General features: G+C 40.9%; 1 protein-coding gene across 2 annotated transcripts in view; it reads left to right on the plus strand.

Annotated features, from left to right (window-relative positions):
- The window catches only part of LOC100654079 (zinc finger protein OZF-like), a 111,978-nt gene that overhangs the window by 93,410 nt on the left and 541 nt on the right, over window positions 1-18,027 (plus strand). For both annotated transcript variants that reach the window (XM_064280532.1, XM_064280533.1), the window contains one exon: window positions 16,127-16,214. The gene's annotated coding sequence lies outside the window, so the exon portion shown is untranslated. The remainder of the gene's footprint in view (window positions 1-16,126; window positions 16,215-18,027) is intronic.

The following is an 18,027-nucleotide window of genomic DNA, read 5'->3' on the forward strand; positions in this document are numbered from 1 at the left end:
CATTATCTGATATAGTGGTGGAAGATGAGCCCCCCAGGTTGGAAGGACTCAAAAGATGACTGGGGAAGAGCTGACTCCTCAAAGTAGAGTCGACCTTAATGACGTGGATGGAGTAAAGCTTTCGGGACATTCATTTGCTGATGTGACACGACTCAAAATGAGAAGAAATAGCTGCAAACATCCATTAATAATTGGAACCTGAAATGTATGAAGTATGAATCTAGGAAAATTGGAAATCATCAAAAATGAAATGGGATGCATAAACATCAATATCCTAGGCATTACTGAGCTGAAATGGACTGGTATTGGCTATTTTGAATCAGACAATCATATAGCCTACTATGCTGGGAATGACAACTCAAAGAGCAATGGTGTTGCATTCATCGTCAAAAAGAACATTTCAAGATCTATCCTGGAGTACAACACTGTCAGTGATAGGATGATATCCATACGCCTACAAGGAAGACCAGTTAATATGAGTGTTATTCAAATTTACGCACCAACCACTAGGGCCAAAGATGAAGAAATAGAAGATTTTTATCAGCTGCTGCAGTCTGAAATTGATTGAACATGCAGTCAAGATGCATTGATCATTACTGCTGATTGGAACGTGAAAGTTGGAAACAGAAGGATCACTAATTGGAAAATATGGCCTTGGTGATAGAGACAGTGCCAGAGATCGAATGATAGAGCTTTGCAAGACCAATGACTTCTTCATGGCAAATACCTTTTTTCACCAATATAAACGGTGTCTATACACATTTTTTTTTTATATATACACATGGACCTCACCAGATGGAACACACAGAAATCAAATTGACTACATCTGTGGAAAGAGATGATGGAAAAGCTTAATATCATCAGTCAGAACAAGGCCAGGGGCCGACTGTGGAATAGACCATCAATTGCTTATATGCAAGTTCAAGCTGAAACTGAAGAAAATGGGAGCAAGTCCACAAGAGCCAAAATATGACCTTGAGTATATCCCACCTGAATTTAGAGACCATTTGAAGAACAGATTTGTCCCACTGAACACTAGTGACCGAAGATCAGACGAGTTGTGAAATGACATCAAGGACATCATCCAAGAAGAAAGCAAGAGGTCACTGAAAAGACAGGAAAGGAAGAAAAGACCAAGATGGATGTCAGAGGAGACTCTGAAACTTGCTCTCGAGCGTTGAACGGCTAAAGCAAAAGGAAGAATTGATGAAATAAAAGAACTGAACAGAAGATTTCAAAGGGCCTCTCGAGAAGACAGTCTTATAATGACGTGTGCAAAACCAAAAGGGAAGAACACGCTCGGCGTTTCTCAGGCTGAAGGAACTGAAAAAAAATTCAAGCCTCGAGTTGCAATAGTGAAGGATTCCATGCAGAAAATATTAAATGACGCAGGAAGCATCAAAAGAAGATGGAAGGAATACACAGAGTCATTATACTAAAAAGTATTAGTCAGTATTCAACCATTTCAAGAGGTGGCATAAGATCAGGAACTGATGGTACTGAAGGAAGAAGTCCAAGCTGCTCTGAAGGCATTGGCGAAAAAGAAGGCTCCAGGAATTGATGAAATATCAGTTGAGATGTTTCAACAAACAGATGCAGCGCTGGAGGTGCTCACTCCTCTATGCCAAGACATATGGAAGACAGCTTCCTAGCCAACTGATTGGAAGAGATCCATATTTATGTGTATTCCCAAGAAAGGTGACCCAACCGAATTCAGAAATTATAGAACAGTATCATTAATATCACATGCAAGGAAAATTTTGCTGAAGATCATTCAAAAACAGTTGTAGCAGTACATAGACAGGGAACTGCCAGAAATTCAGGCCAGTTTCAGAAGAGGACGTGAAACCAGGGATATCATTGCTAATGTCAGATGGATCCTGGCTGAAAGCAGAGAACACCAGAAGGATGTGTACCTGTGTTTTATTGACTATGCAAAGGCATTCGACTGTGTGGATCATAACAAACTGTGGACAACACTGTGAAGAATGGGAATTCCAGAACACTTAATTGTGCTCATGAGGAACCTTTACATAGATCAAGAGGCAGTTGTTTGGACAGAACAAGGGGTTACTGATCGGTTTAAAGTTAGGAAAGGTGTGCGTCAGGGTTCTGTTCTTTCACCGTTACCTATTTAACCTGTATGCTGAGCAAATAATACGAGAAGATGGACTATATGAAGAGGAACGGGGCATCAGGATTGGAGGAAGACTCATTAACAGCCTGCGTGATGCAGATGACACAACCTTGATTGCTGAAAGTGAAGAGGACCTGAAGCACTTATTGATGAAGATCAAAAACCACAGCCTTCAGTATGGATTACACCTCAACATAAAGAAAACAAAAATCCTCACAACTGGACCAATGAGCAACATCATGATAAATGGAGGAAAGATTGAAGTTGTCAAGGATTTCATTTTACTTGGATCCACAATCAACTGCCATGGAAGCAGCAGTCAAGAAATCAAAAGATGCATTGCATTAGGCAAATCTGCTGCAAAGGACCTCTTTAAAGTGTCGAAGAGTAAAGATGTCACCCTGAAGACTAAGGTGCGCCTGATCCAAGCCATGGTATTTTCAATCACATCATATGCATGTGAAAGCTGGACAGTGAATAAGGAAGACCGAAGAAGAGTTGATGCCTTTGAATTGTGATGTTGGTAAAGAATATTGAATATACCGTGGACTGGCAAAAGAATGAACAAATCTGTGTTGGAAGAAGTGCGGCCAGAATGCTCCTTAGAGGCAAGGATGGCGAGACTGTGTCTTACATACTTTGGACATGTTTTCAGGCAGGATTCATCCCTGGAGAAGGACATCATGCTTGTCAGAGTACAGGGTCAGCGGAAAAGAGGAAGACCTTCAATGAGGTGGCTTGACACAGTGGGTGCAACAATGAGCTCAAGCATAGCAATGATTTTAAGGGTGGCGCGGGACTGGGCAGTGTTTCGTTCTGTTGTGCAAAGCGTCGCTATGAGTCGGAACCAACTCGAAGGCACCTAACAACAACAACATGGGATTTTGTACATGGACAATCACATCGTCTGAGAACAAAATTTTATTTTCTCTTTACCATTCTATATACCTTCTCTTTCTTTTTATTGTCTCTGTGCATTGCCTAGGGCTTCTAGTTCAATGTTAGATCAGAGTGATGAATAGGATCTTTGTTGCCTTGTTTCTAATCTTAGCAGGAAAGGGTCTTGTTCTTCACTTACAATTATGATCTTAGTGTAGGTTTTTTTGTACATTCCTTTCGTAGTCTGTGAAAATTTTTTCTTTTACCTGAGAGTTTCTTTTGTTGCTCTCTTAACTATTTGTTCAAGTTGTAGGGATAATTCTTTTATTCTGGCCCTTTCTTCTTTTTGTATGTGTGTGTTTATTGATACAAATCGACCTCTGAGCACTGCTTTAGCTGTGTCCCAGAGGTTCTGTTAGGAAGTGTTTCATTCTCATTCGATTCTATGAATTTCTTTATTCCACCCTTAATGTCTTTTATAACCCAGTTGTTTTTGAGCAGGGTATTGTTCAGTTTCCAAGTGTTTGATTTCTTTTCCCTGCTTTTTCTGTTATTGATTTCTATTTTTATGGCCTTATGGTCAGAGAAGATGCTTTGTCATATTTCGATGTTTTGGATCCTGCTAAGGCTTTCTTTATGACCTAATATGTGGCCTATTCTAGAGAATGTTCCATGTTGGGTAGAAAAGAAAGTATACTTGGTTGCTGTTAGGTGGAGTATTCTGTGTATGTCTGTGAGGTCAAGTTGGTTGATTGTGGTATTTAGATCTTCCCTGTCTTTATTGAGCTTCTTTCTGGATGTCCTGTCCACCAAAAGTGGTGTGTTGAAGTCTCCTACTATTATTGTAGAGCTGTGTATCTCACTTTTAAATGCTGATAGTTTGTTTTATGTATCTTGCAGCCCTGTCATTGGGTGCATAAATTAGTATGGTTATACCCCCCTGGCATATTGTCCCTTTAATCATTATATAGTGTCCTTCCTTATCCTTTGTGGTGGATTTAACTTTAAAGTCTATTTTGTCAGAAATTAATATTGCCACTCCTGCTCTTTTTTGACTGGTGTTTGATCTATTTTTTTCCATCCTTTGAGTTTTTGTTTGTGTCTCTAAGTCTAAGGTGTGTCTCTTGTAGGCAACATATAGACGGATTGTGTTTTCTTACCCATTCTGCCACTCTGTGTCTCTTTTTTGGTGCCTTTAGTCCATTTACATTCAGCATAATTATGGATAGGTATGAGTTTAATGCCATCATTTTGATGTCTTTTTGTGTGTTGTTGACAGTTTCTTTTTTCCACTTAATTTTTTTGTGCTGAGTATTTTATCTTTATATATTGTCTTTTCCTCTTTTTGTGGTTGATTTTGTTTCTGCTGAGTTTTTTTTTCTTGTATTTTATTTTAATAAGTAAATTGTTAGTCTCCTTTGTGGTTACCTTAATATTTACTCCTATTTTTCCAAGTTTAAATCTAACTTTTATTTCTTTATATCACCTTGTCTTCTTCTCCATATGGAAGATGTATAACTACGTTTCTTAGTCTCTATTGTTTTAATGCTGTCCTCTTTTACATAATGATATTGCTGTTTCCCTGTTTTGAGCTTTTTTTAATCTTGACTTATTTTTGTGTTTTCCCTATCTAGGTTGACATCTGATTGGTCTCTCCTGTGGTCTAGTCTTGGGTTGATACCTGATATTATTGATTTTCTAACCAGAGAACTCCTTTAGTGCTTCTTGTAGTTTTCGTTTGGTTTTTACAAATTTCCTAAACTTCTGTTTATCTGGAACTCTCTTAATTTTGCCTTTATATTTGAGAGACTTTGAAAGAAGTACAACAAGAATTCTCCTTAGAAGCAAGGATGGCGAGACTGCATCTTACATACTTTGAACATGTTGTCAGGAGGGATCAGTCCCTGGTGAAGGACATCATGCTTGGCAAAGTACAGGGTCAGCAGAAAAGAAGAACAACCTCAATGAGGTAGATTGACACAGTGGCTGCAACAGTGAACTCAAACATAGCAAGGATTGTGGGGATGGTGCTGGACCCAGCAGTATTCCGTTCTGTTGTGCATAGGGTCGCTATGAGTCGGATCGGACTCATCGGCACCTAAGTATGAGAACATCAGAGACTGTTTTTCTGGATATATGATTCTTGCCTGGCAATTTTTTTTCCTTCAGTGCTTTATGTAAGTCATCCTATTGCCTTCTTGTCTGCATGGTTTCTGCCGAGGAGTCTGAGCTTAGTCTTATCGACTCTCTTTGTAGGTGACTTTTCATTTTTCCCTAGCCACTCTTAAAATTCTTTTTCTTTGTTTTCGGCAAGTTATGTGTTGTATGTCTTGGTGACTTTCAGTTGAGATCTACCTTATGTGGAGTTTGGTGAGCATCTTGGGTAGATAATCTTCTCATCTTTCGTGATATCGGGGAAGTTTTCTGTGAACAAATCTTCAACAATTCTCTCTGTATTTTCTGTTATCCATACCTGTTCTGGTACTTTAATTACTGAAGTTTTTTTTTTTTTTTTTTTTCATCATGAATCAGCACTAGATTTTGTCCAGTGCTTTTTCTGCATATATTGATTTTTTTTTTCTTCCTTCCATATCATAGCCTGTTGATACAATTGATTACATTGATTTTTCCAATGTTCAACCATCATTGCATACCGGGAATACTTCCCACTTGGTCATAGTATGTAATTTTTTTTGTTGTACTCTAGATGAAGATTTACAGCTTCTCATTAAACAGTACATATACTGTTTTATGATATTGGTTAGCAACCTCATGATATGTCAACAGTCTCCCTCCTCGAACTTTGTTTCCCTATTACCAGCTTTCCTGTCCCCTCCTGCCTTCTAGTCCTTGCCCCTGGGCTTGTGTGCCCCTTTAGTCTCATTTTGTTTTATGGGTCTGTCTAATCTGTGGATGAAGGGTGAACCTCAGGCTTGAGTTCATCACTGAGCTAAAACGGTGTCCGGGGACCATACTTTGAGGGTTTCTCCAGTCTCTGTCAGGCCAGTAAGTCTGGTCTTTTTTTCAAGTTAGAATTTTGTTCTACGTTTTTCTCCAGCTCTGTCCGGGACTGTCTATTGTGATCCCTGTCAGAGCAGTCAGTGGTAGTAGCCGGGCACCATCTAGTTGTACTGGATTCAGTCTGGTGGAGGCCGTGGTAATTGTGGTCCATTAGTCCTTTGGACTAATCTTTCCCTTGCATCTTTAATTTTCTTCATCCTCCCTTGCTCCTGAAGGGGTGAAACCAGTGGAGTATCTTAGATGGCCTCATACAAGCTTTTAGGACCCCAGACGCTACTCACCAAAGTAGAATATAGAACATTTTCTTCATAAATATAGCGTGTAATTCTTGTCAAACGTTGTTGAATTCAATTTTCTAATATTTTGTTGAGGGGATTTGCATCTGTGTTCTTGAAAGACAGTGGTCTGTAGTTTTTCTTCCTTGTAATATCTTTGGTTTTGCTACTTTGGTAACACTTGCCTCATGAAATTGGCTTGTAAGTATTCCCTGTACTTTGGTTTTCTGGACGAGATAGGGAATTGATATACTTACTTTAAATGTTTGGTATAGTCGAATTCAATACTAAATCCATCTGTGTCCAGTGCTTTCTATTTGGTAAGGTTTTTGCTTACTGATTTAATTATTTAGTAGGTATAGGCATATTCAGATTATTTATTTCTGCTTATGTACTGTTTGGTAGATTGTATTTTCCAAGGCATTAGCTCCATTTCATTTAGGATATCAAGTTTCTAAGGAGCCCTGGTGGTGCGCGCAGATGGTATCAGAAAGGTTGGGAGTTCATATCCACCCAGCGCTCTGCAGAAGAAAGACCTGGCAATCTGCTTCTGTAAAGATTATCCAAGAAAACCTTGTGGGGTGGTTCTACTCTGTCACATGGAGTTGCTATAATCATAAGATACATTGTTATTATTTTGAACAAACTGATAGCTGTTAGATCAGTTAATAAAAGATTTTATTTTACCTTATTTCATGCTCCAGTCTCTTCCTTTCCTCATTTAGATCTGAGTGTCTCATCCATAACATTTTCCTTCTCTCTGGGGAACATCTTTTTTTTTTTTTTAAGAATTACCAGTTCATAAAACATTTACCAGTTCAGCTTTTTTCAGGTGTACAATTTAGTGATACAGTGCTGTACAACTATCACTCATAATAATTGCCAGATTTCCCGTTCTGTTACAGTGTTGTTGTCGTTTTTCCTAGCATTCGCTTTGGAGTCTTTCTGACAGTTTCCATCTGCCTGCTTACGTTAACCGTCTATTGCTGTATTTTGTATATTTTGTGAATTAGAGTCCCTAGCATGTTAATCATTGTTGTTTTGAATTTCTGGTGGGATTATTCTGAAATCTCTGCCATATCTTAGACTGGGCCTGATGCTTGCTTTTTCTGTGTGAACCATGTCTTTTGTCTTTAGTATGCCTTGTAGTTTTTAGCTGAAAGCCAGAGATGTTTCTGTTTTGTTCACTGCTGTACAGGTAGTCACCAGATTACAAATGAGTTCCATTTGTAAGTCTGTCTTGAAGAAGAATTTGTATGTAAGTCAGAACAGTTAGGTACAGTTCATTTCTAGTATCAGTCAAATGTCTTAAAACCAAAAACCCACTGCTGTCGAGTCAATTCTGACTCATAGTGACCACCCTATAGGGCAGAGTAGAACTGCCCCATAGAGTTTCCAAGGAGCACCTGGTAGATTTGAACTGCCGACCTTTTGGTTAGCAGCTGTAGCACTTAACCACTACGCCACCAGGTTTTCCATGTTTATCTCAGTATATAGTGTACCTTTCTATGCATAAAAAACATTTAAGAAAAAACATTTAAGAAAATGTATCTACATTAAAACATCTTTAACATAATAACATTGCTGTCGTTGTTGTTAGGTGCTATTGAGCCCGTTCCGACTCTTAACAAGCCCATGTACAACAAAACAAGATATTGCCCAGTCCTGTGCCACACTCACAGTCATTGCTGTTTGAGTGCATTGTTGCAGCCATTGTGTCAATCCATCTTATTGAGGGTCTTCCTCTTTTTAGCTGACCCTCTAGTTTAATAAGCATGATGTCGTTCTCCAGAGACTGGTCCCTCCTGATAACGCGTCCAAAGTACGTGAGACGAAGTTTCGCTTTCCTAACCTCCGACCTGAAGGGCTCATCTTCTAGCACTGTATCTGAAACTGTCCTGCCACTGTTCATAAGGTTTGCACTGCCCAGTTGTTTTAGGGGTAGATCACCAGGTCCTTCTTCCTACTCTTTCTTAGTTTGGAAGCTCCACTGAAAGCTCTCCACCGTGACTGACCCTGCAGGTATTTGAAATACTGATGGCGTAGCTTCCAGTGTGACAGCAATGTGCAAGCCACCACAGTATGACCGACTGACAGATGATTGGTGAACATAATAATGCAGTAATAATAATATTTTGATATGCGTTGCAAAGTAGTGCCTGTTTGTTATTACAAACCATTGTACGCACCTCAAATTTTTCATATAATAGACTTTACGGGGTTTGGTTGGTAACTGTGGGTTATATGTGAGTTGGAAACTGCCCATATCTTGCCTGCATGAAGTAGGCTGTATGTCAATATTACATAAGTCAATTTTAATAAATAAGGATGCCAGAGGTAAGGACTTGATTGGAAGCAGTCTTTCCGGGACAAAGGGCTTTGCCAGGAGAAGCAGCTCCAGGTTCTCTGAATTGAATAGGATGGTTCCTTTGTCTCTTTTCCCTAGCACCCAGGAGGGCTCTAGAGAATAATAACAGTGAGACTAACAAAATTATATTCATATATGAACAGAAATATAAGCAATTTTGGCTTCAAAGGCAAATCGCCCTGCGTTGTAACCCTGGCTCAGCAATATTCCAATTGTGCAACATTCGATGATTGATTAATTTTAACTTTCTTCAGCTGTAAACTGTCTGAAATAATATCTGCTTAGGAGAGTCATTATGGGAAATAAGTGAACTAGTGGGTCAGACTTTCTGCAAAACCTTTCCCGTGTGGTAACTGCTCAATAAATGGAACGTTTTATTAATATATTGTAGTGTTGAATGTTGGGGTTTTGGATGGCTTTAAAATACATAACGTGGCCTACTGCATGGAGGAGACTTTTGAATTTTGGCTCTGAATCGATATTTACTGTGACACCATTATAATGGATTGATTAGAGATGACCTAGACAGCTCACTTCACCCCTTGCCCTGACAAGAGGAGCCTTCCTATTGTACAGCTACTCTGCTGTTCAGTCCATTTTTAGCTTCAGAAATGCAGTATAGCAACCTTTTCTCTCCTCACTACATGGGGAAAACAACGGATTGATGCTTTTTCACAGAGGCCAGTCCTGTAGCCCAGGGGATGACAATGGTCAGTTTGGATAGTCATGCTTGTGCACCTTCCAGGGGCTGCACATGTCAGGAAGTATTGGAGTGGAGCCTGTAAAGGGATAGTATGTAAGTCTCTGTTTTCTAGGATTCACAGAGAGTTTAACAGCTAATCCCTCTGCACTTCAGTTAACTTATTTACAAAACGTGTGTGTGTGTGTGTGGAGAGAAAATACATATAACAAAACATTTGGGTATTCAACAATAACTCAGTAATTACATTCGTCATGTTGCCCACCCATTTACAAAATGACAATCTTAACCTCTTTTATGGTCAACAAGCACAAGGGCGTGCTCTCCTGGTTCTTGCAGATATGGGCTCTTTGTCCTTGCATAATATTAGAGTGTGTTTGTATGGGTGTTTAGGTGTGTATGCTGAGGGGAGTGTTCACTAAAAATTGATGTACAGTAGCATCGGTTCTTGAATTTTGAGAATTGTGGAGAGGTCTTGATTCTCATGTTTGATGTCTTTCACTTGAGCTCCAATTAACTTTTTTTTTTTTAATTAATTTTTATTAAGCTTCAAGTGAACATTTACCATTCCAATCAGTCTGTCACATGTAGGTTTACATACATCTTACTCCCTTCTCCCACTTGCTCTCCCCCTATTGAGTCAGCCCTTTCAGTCTCTCGTTTCGTGCCAATTTTGCCATCTTCCCTCTCTCTCTATCTTCCCATCCCCCCTCCAGTCAAGAGTTGCCAACACACTCTCCAGTGTCCACCTAATTTAATTGGCTCACTCTTCATCAGCATCTCTCTCCCCCCCACTGACCAGTCCTTTTCATGCCTGATGAGTTGTCTTCGGGGATGGTTCCTGTCCTGTGCCATCAGAAGTTCTGGGGAGCATTGTCTCTGGGATTCCTCTAGTCGCATTCATATCATTAGGTATGGCCTTTTTATGAGAATTTGGGGTCTGTGTCCTATTGGCCTCCTGCTCCCTCAGGAGTTGTCTGTTGTCCTCCCTGACAGGACAGACATCGATTGTGGCCGGGTACCAACTAGTTCTTCTGGTCTCAGGATAACGTAGGTCTCTGGTTCATGTGGCCCTTTCTGTCTGTTGGGTTCTTAGTTGTCTTGTGGCCTTGGTGTTCTTCCTTTGCCTTTGCTCCAGGTGGGTTGAGACCAATTAATGTATCTTAGATGGCCCCTTGTTGGCATTTAGGACCCCAGGCGCCACAATTCAAAGTGGGATGCAGAATGTTTTCATAATAGACTTATTTTGCCCATTGACTTAGTAGTCTCCTCAAACCATGTTCCCCAGACCCCAGCCCCTGCTCCGCTGACCTTTGAAGCTTTCATTTTATCCCGGAAACCTCTTTGCTTTTAGTCCAGTCCAATTAGGCTGACCTTCCTTGTATTGTGTGTTGTCTTTCCCTTCACCCAAAGCAGTTCTTATCTACTGATTGATCAATAAAAAACCCTCTCCCTTCCTCCCTCCCTCCCCCCTTTGTAACCACAAAAGAATGTGTTCTTCTCCGTTTTTTCTATTTCTCAAGATCTTATAATAGTGGTCTTATACAATATTTGTCCTTTTGCCTCTGACTCATTTCGCTCAGCATAATGCCTTCCTGATTCCTCCATGTTACGAAATGTTTCAGAGATTCGTCACTGTTCTTTATCGATGAGTAGTATTCCATTGTGTGAATATACCACAATTTATTTACCCATTCATCCGTTGACGGACATCTTGGTTGCTTCCAGCTTTTTGCTATTGTAAACAGAGCTGCAATAAACATGGGTGTGCATATCTCTGTTTGTGTGAAGGCTCTTGTATCTCTAGGGTATATTCCGAGGAGTGGGATTTCTGGGTTGTATGGTAGTTCTATTTCTAACTGTTTAAGATAACGCCAGATAGATTTCCAAAGTGGTTGTACCATTTTACAATCCCACCAGCAGTGTATGAGAGTTCCAATCTCTCCGCAGCCTCTCCAACGTTTATTATTTTGTGTTTTTTGGATTAATGCCAGTCTAGTTGGTGTGAGATGGAATCTCATCGTAGTTTTAATTTGCATTTCTCTAATGGCTAATGATTGGGAGCATTTTCTCATGTATCTGTTGGCTGCCTGAATATCTTCTTTAGTGAAATGTGTGTTCATATCCTTTGCCCACTTCTTGATTGGGTTACTTGTCTTCTTGTGGTTGAGTTTTGACAGAATCATGTAGATTTTAGAGATCAGGCGCTGGTCTGAGATGTCATAGCTGAATATTCTTTCCCAGTCTGTAGGTGGTCTTTTTACTCTTTTGGTGAAGTCTTTAGATGAGCATAGGTGTTTGATTTTTAGGAGCTCCCAGATATCTGGTTTCTCTTCATCATTTTTGGTAATGTTTTGTATTCTGTTTATGCCCTGTGTTAGGGCTCCTAGGGTTGTCCCTATTTTTTCTTCCATGATCTTTATCATTTTAGTCTCTATGTTTAGGTCTTTGATCCACTTGGAGTTAGTTTTTGTGCATGGTGTGAGGTATGGGTCCTGTTTCATTCTTTTGCAAATGGATATCCAGTTATGCCAGCACCATTTGTTAAAAAGACTGTCATTTCCCCAATTGACTGACACTGGTCCTTTGTCAAATATCAGCTGCTCATACATGGATGGATTTATGTCTGGGTTCTCAATTCTGTTCCATTGGTCTATGTGCCTGTTGTTGTACCAGTACCAGGCTGTTTTGACTACTGTGGCTGTATAATAGCTTCCGGAATCAGGAAGAGTGAGGCCTCCCACTTTCTTCTTCTTTTTCAGTAGTGCTTTGCTTATCCGGGGCTTCTTTCCCTTCCATATGAAATTGGTGATTTGTTTCTCTATCACCTTAAAAAATGACATTGGAATTTGGATCGGGAGTGCGTTATATGTATAGATGGCTTTTGGTAGAATAGACATTTTTACTATGTTAAGTCTTCCTATCCATGAGCAAGGTATGTCCTTTTGAATTTCTTGTAGCAGAGTTTTATACTTTTCTTTGTATAGGTCTTTTACATCCTTGGTAAGATTTATTCCTAAAGTATTTTATCTTCTTGCGGGCTACTGTGAATGGTATTGATTTGGTTATTTCCTCTTCGGTGTTCTTTTTGTTGATGTAGAGGAATCCAAGTGATTTTTGTATGTTTATTTTATAACCTGAGACTCTTCCAAACTCTTCTATTAGTTTCAGTAGTTTTCTGGAGGATTCCTTAGGGTTTTCCATGTATACAATCATGTCATCTGCAAATAGTGATAGCTTTACTTCCTCCTTGCCAGTCTGGATACCCTTTATTTCTTTGTCTAGCCTAATTGCCCTGGCTAGGACTTCAAGTACGATGTTGAATAAGAGCGGTGATAAAGGGCATCCTTGTCTGGTTCCCGTTCTCAGGGGAAATGCTTTCAGGTTCTCTCCATTTAGAGTGATATTGGCTGTTGGCTTTGCATAGATGCCCTTTATTATGTTGAGGAATTTTCCTTCAATTCCTATTTTGGTAAGAGTTTTTATCATAAATGGGTGTTGGACTTTGTCAAATGCCTTTTCTGCATCTATTGATAAGATCATGTGGTTTTTGTCTTTTGTTTTATTTATGTGATGGATTACATTAATGGTTTTTCTGATATTAAACCAGCCTTGCATACCTGGTATAAATCCCACTTGATCAGGGTGAATTATTTTTTTGATGTGTTGTTGGATTCTATTGGCTAGAATTTTGTTGAGGATTTTTGCATCTATGTTCATGAGGGATATAGGTCTAAAGTTTTCTTTTTTTGTAATGTCTTTACCTGGTTTTGGTATCAGGGAGATGGTAGCTTCATAGAATGAGTTGGGTAGTATTCCGTCATTTTCTATGCTTTGAAATACCTTCAGTAGTAGTGGTGTTAAGTCTTCTCTGAAGGTTTGGTAGAACTCTGCAGTGAAGCCGTCTGGGCCAGGACTTTTTTTTGTTGGAAGTTTTTTGATTACCGTTTCAATCTCTTTTTTTGTTATGGGTCTATTTAGTTGTTCTACTTCTGAATGTGTTAGTTTAGGTAGGTAGTATTTTTCCAAGAATTTATCCATTTCTTCTAGGTTTTCAAATTTGTTAGAGTACAATTTTTCGTAGTAATCTGAAATGATTCTTTTAATTTCATTTGGTTCTGTTGTGATGTGGTCCTTCTCGTTTCTTATTCGGGTTATTTGCTTCCTTTCCTGTTTTTCTTTAGTCAGTCTGGCCAGTGGTTTATCAATTTTGTTAATTTTTTCAAAAAAACAGCTTTTGGCTTTGTTAGTTTTTTCAATTGTTTTCTGTTCTCTAATTCATTTAGTTCAGCTCTAATTTTTATTATTTGTTTTCTTCTGGTGCCTGATGGATTCTTTTGTTGCTCACTTTCTATTTGTTCAAGTTGTCGGGACAGTTCTCTGATTTTGTCCCTTTCTTCTTTTTGTGTATGTGCATTTATTGATATAAATTGGCCTCTGAACACTGCTTTTGCTGTGTCCCAGAGGTTTTGATAGGAAGTATTTTCATTCTCGTTGCTTTCTAAGAATTTCCTTATTCCCTCCTTGATGTCTTCTATAACCCAGTCTTTTTTCAGGAGGGTATTGTTCATTTTCCAAGTATTTGATTTCTTTTCCCTAGTTTTTCTGTTACTGATTTCTAGCTTCATTGCCTTGTTGTCTGAGAAGATGCTTTGTAATATTTCGATGTTTTGGATTCTGCAAAGGTTTGTTTTATGACCTAATATGTGGTCTATTCTAGAGAATGTTCCATGTGCACTAGAAAAAAAAGTATATTTTGCAGCAGTTGGGTGGAGAGTTCTGTATAAGTCTATGAGGTCAAGTTGGTTGATTGTTGTAAGTAGGTCTTCCGTGTCTCTATTGAGCTTCTTACTGGATGTCCTGTCCTTCTCCGAAAGTGGTGTGTTGAAGTCCCCTATTATAAATGTGGAGGTGTCTGTCTCGCTTTTCAATTCTGTTAAAATTTGATATATGTATCTTGCAGCCCTGTCATTGGGTGCGTAAATATTTAATATGGTTATATTTTCCTGATCAATTGTCCCTTTTATCATTATATAGTGTCCTTCTTTATCCTTTGTGGCGGCTTTAAGTCTAAAGTCTATTTTGTCAGAAATTAATATTGCTACTTCTCTTCTTTTTTGCTTATTATGTGCTTGATATATTTTTTTCCATTCTTTGAGTTTTAGTTTGTTTGTGTCTCTAAGTCTAAGGTGTGTCTCTTGTAGGCAGCATATAGATGGATCGTGTTTCTTTATCCAGTCCGTGACTCTCTGTCTCTTTATTGGTGCATTTAGTCCATTTACATTCAGCGTAATTATAGATAAGTAAGTTTTTAGTGCTGTCATTTTGATGCCTTTTCATGTGTGTTGTTGGCCTTTTCATTTTTCCACATACTTTTTTGTGCTGAGACGTTTTTCTTAGTAGATTGTGAGATCCTCATTTTCATAATGTTTAAGTTTATGTTTGCTGAGTCGTTACGTTTTTCTTGAGTTATGGAATTGATATTCCTTTTTGTGGTTACCTTATTATTTACCCCTATTTTTCTCAGTAAAAACCTATCTTGTATCGTTCTATATCACCTTGTATCACTCTCCATCTGGCAGTTCAATGCCTCCTATATTTAGTCCCTCTTTTTGATTATTGTGATCGTTTATCTATTGATTTCCATGATTTCCTGTTACGTGTATTATTTTGTTTATTTATTTATTTATTTGAATTAATCTTACTTTGTTTGTTTTTGTGCTTTCCCTATTTGAGTTGCATTGATATCAGGACGTTCTGTTTTGTGACCTTGTGTTGTGTTGGTACCTGATAGTATTGGTCATCAGGCCAAACAATCTCCTTAAGCATTTCTTGCAGTCTTGGTTTAGTTTTTGCAAATTCTCTAAACTTGTGTTTATCTGTAAATATCTTAATTTCTCCTTCATATTTCAGAGAGAGTTTTGCTGGATATATGATCCTTGGCTGGCAGTTTTTCTCCTTCAGTGCTCTGTATACGTCATCCCCTTCCCTTCTTGCCTGCATGGTTTCTGCTGAGTAGTCTGAACTTATTCTTATTGATTCTCCCTTGAAGGAAACCTTTCTTTTCTCCCTGGCTGCTTTTAAAATTTTCTGTTTGTCTTTGGTTTTGGCAAGTTTGATGATAATATGTCTTGGTGTTTTTCTTTTTGGATCAATCTTAAATGGGGTTCGATGAGCATCTTGGATAGATATCCTTTCGTCTTTCATGATGTCAGGGAAGTTTTGTGTCAGGAGTTCTTCAACTATTTTCTCTGTGTTTTCTGTCCCCCCCTCCCTGTTCTGGGACTCCAGTCACTCACAAGTTATCCTTCTTGATAGAGTCCCACATGATTCTTAGGGTTTCTTCATTTTTTTTAATTCTTTTATCTGATTTTTTTTCAGCTATGTTGGAGTTGATTCCCTGGTCCTCCAGAAGTCCCAGTCTACATTCTAATTGCTCGAGTCTGCTCCTCTGACTTTCTATTGTGTTGTCTAATTCTGTAATTTTATTATTAATATTTTGGATTTCTACATGCTGTCTCTCTATGGATTCTTGCAACTTATTAATTTTTCCACTATGTTCTTGAATAACCTTTTTGAGTTCTTCAACAGTTTTATCAGTGTTTTCCGTGGCTTTTTCTGCAGTTATCCTAATTTCATTTGTGATATCTTTAAGCATTCTGTAAATTAGTTTTTTATATTCTGTATCTGATAATTCCAGGATTGTATCTTCATTTGGGAAAGATTTTGATTCTTTCGTTTTGCAGGGTGGAGAAGCTGTCATGGTCTGTTTCTTTATGTGGTTTGATATGGACTGCTGTCTCCGAGCCATCACTGGGAAACTAGATTTTCCAGGTAATCAGCTAAAAAAAAATGCATTCAGATCCCTATCTGAATTCTCCTTCTGGCTCAGGGTATTCGGATGTTAATGGAGCTGCCTGGGGAGGGTGGCGGAGGGATCAGAGAGCTAGGCGTTTAGCACCACAGAATATAGAGCTGATCCCCGCGTTTACACTCCGCCTCCGTCCGCCAGAATCCTGGCAGGACGGCTCCCTGTCTGGGACGCTACTCTCCCCGCTCCAAGATCAGTCACTTCCTCCCGGGGATTTCTCCCTCTGGTGTGCCGCACCGCTCGCTCGAACTGGGTGGTCGTGGCCCTCAGGAACAGCTGGGCCCACCCCCGGGGTCTATTCAGGGGAATGCGCTCACACCCCGCCTGCTCTCGCCAGGATCCCAGCGGGACGGCTCCCTGGCTGGGACGCTACTCTCCCCCCTCCAAGACCAGTCACTTCCGGGGATTTCTCCCTCTGGTGTGCCGCACCACTCGCACGAACTGGGTGGTCGTGGCCCTCAGGAACAGCTGGGCCCACCCCCGGGATCTATTCAGGGGAATGCGCTCACACCCCGCCTGCTCTCGCCAGGATCCCAGCGGGACGGCTCCCTGGCTGGGACGCTACTCTCCCTCCTCCAAGACCAGTCACTTCCGGGGATTTCTCCCTCCGGTGCGCCGCACCGCTCGTGCGAACTGGGTGGGCGTGGCCCTCACGGACAGCTGGGCCCGCCCCCGGGGCTATTCAGGGGTTTGCGCTCACACCCCGCCCGCTCTCGCCTCGATCCCAGCAGGTCGGCTCCCCAGCTGGGATGCCTCTCTCCCCGCTCCGAGACCAGTCACTTCCGGGGATTTCTCCCTCCGGTGCGCCGCACCGCTTGCGCGAACTGGGTGGGCATGGCCCTCAGGAACAGCTGGGCTCGCCCCCGGGGTCTATTCAGGGGAATGCGCTCACACCCCCCCGCTCTCGCCAAGATCCCAGCGGGACGGCTCCTCGGCTGGGACGCTGCTCTCCCCGCTCCAAGACCAGTCACTTCCTCCCGGGGATTTCTCCCTCCGGTGAGCCGCACCGCTTGCGCGAACTGGGTGGGCGTGGCCCTCAGGAACGTCTGGGCGCCTCCCCCGGGGGGTCGCTTTAGGGAAATATAGGTGATCCCCATGCTCGCGCCTCGTCCGCCTCCCACCAAACTCCCGGCGGGACGGCTCCCCGGCTGGGACGCTGCTCTCCCCGCTCCAAGATCAGTCACTGCCTCCCGTTTGTTTCTCCCACCGGCTGTGCCGCTACGCCGCCCGCGCCAACCAGCTAGACTCCCTTCCGGGATGGGTTCGGGGGGGTGGGTAGGGCTGGGCCCCTTGTCTGTGCCATCTGCCCCCCTGGGCTCTGCCCCAGCCCGGGCTCCGAAGGTCACCTGCCTGGTAAGCTGGCTCTTAGTTTTGAAAACAATCGCTGTCTGCCCATATTTGTGCGCTCTACGTCTGTAAGTCTGTGTTTGTTGTTCAGAGTTCGTAGATTGTTATATATGTGATCGATTCACTTGTTTTTCCGAGTCTTTGTTGCAAGAGGGATCCGCGGTAGCGTCCACCTAGTCCGCCATCTTGGCCCCGCCTCCCAATTAACTTTTAAATGCTGTTGCCTGATACCATGAATGGGGCAGAGGGGGTAACAGTGCAACTACTGAATTATTGAAAAACAGATGACAGACATGTAAAAATTAATAATTCTCAAAAAGAATATTCTACTTTTAGCAAGTGTCCTGTTAACCTCTTGATCACTGAGAATTCTTCAAGAAAATATGAGCATCTCAGGGCTTTGGGTTATCAGTTTGTTGGTATGGGCCC

The sequence above is a fragment of the Loxodonta africana genome, chromosome 3, assembly GCF_030014295.1.
Source record: "Loxodonta africana isolate mLoxAfr1 chromosome 3, mLoxAfr1.hap2, whole genome shotgun sequence".
NCBI classification, from domain to species: domain Eukaryota; kingdom Metazoa; phylum Chordata; class Mammalia; order Proboscidea; family Elephantidae; genus Loxodonta; species Loxodonta africana.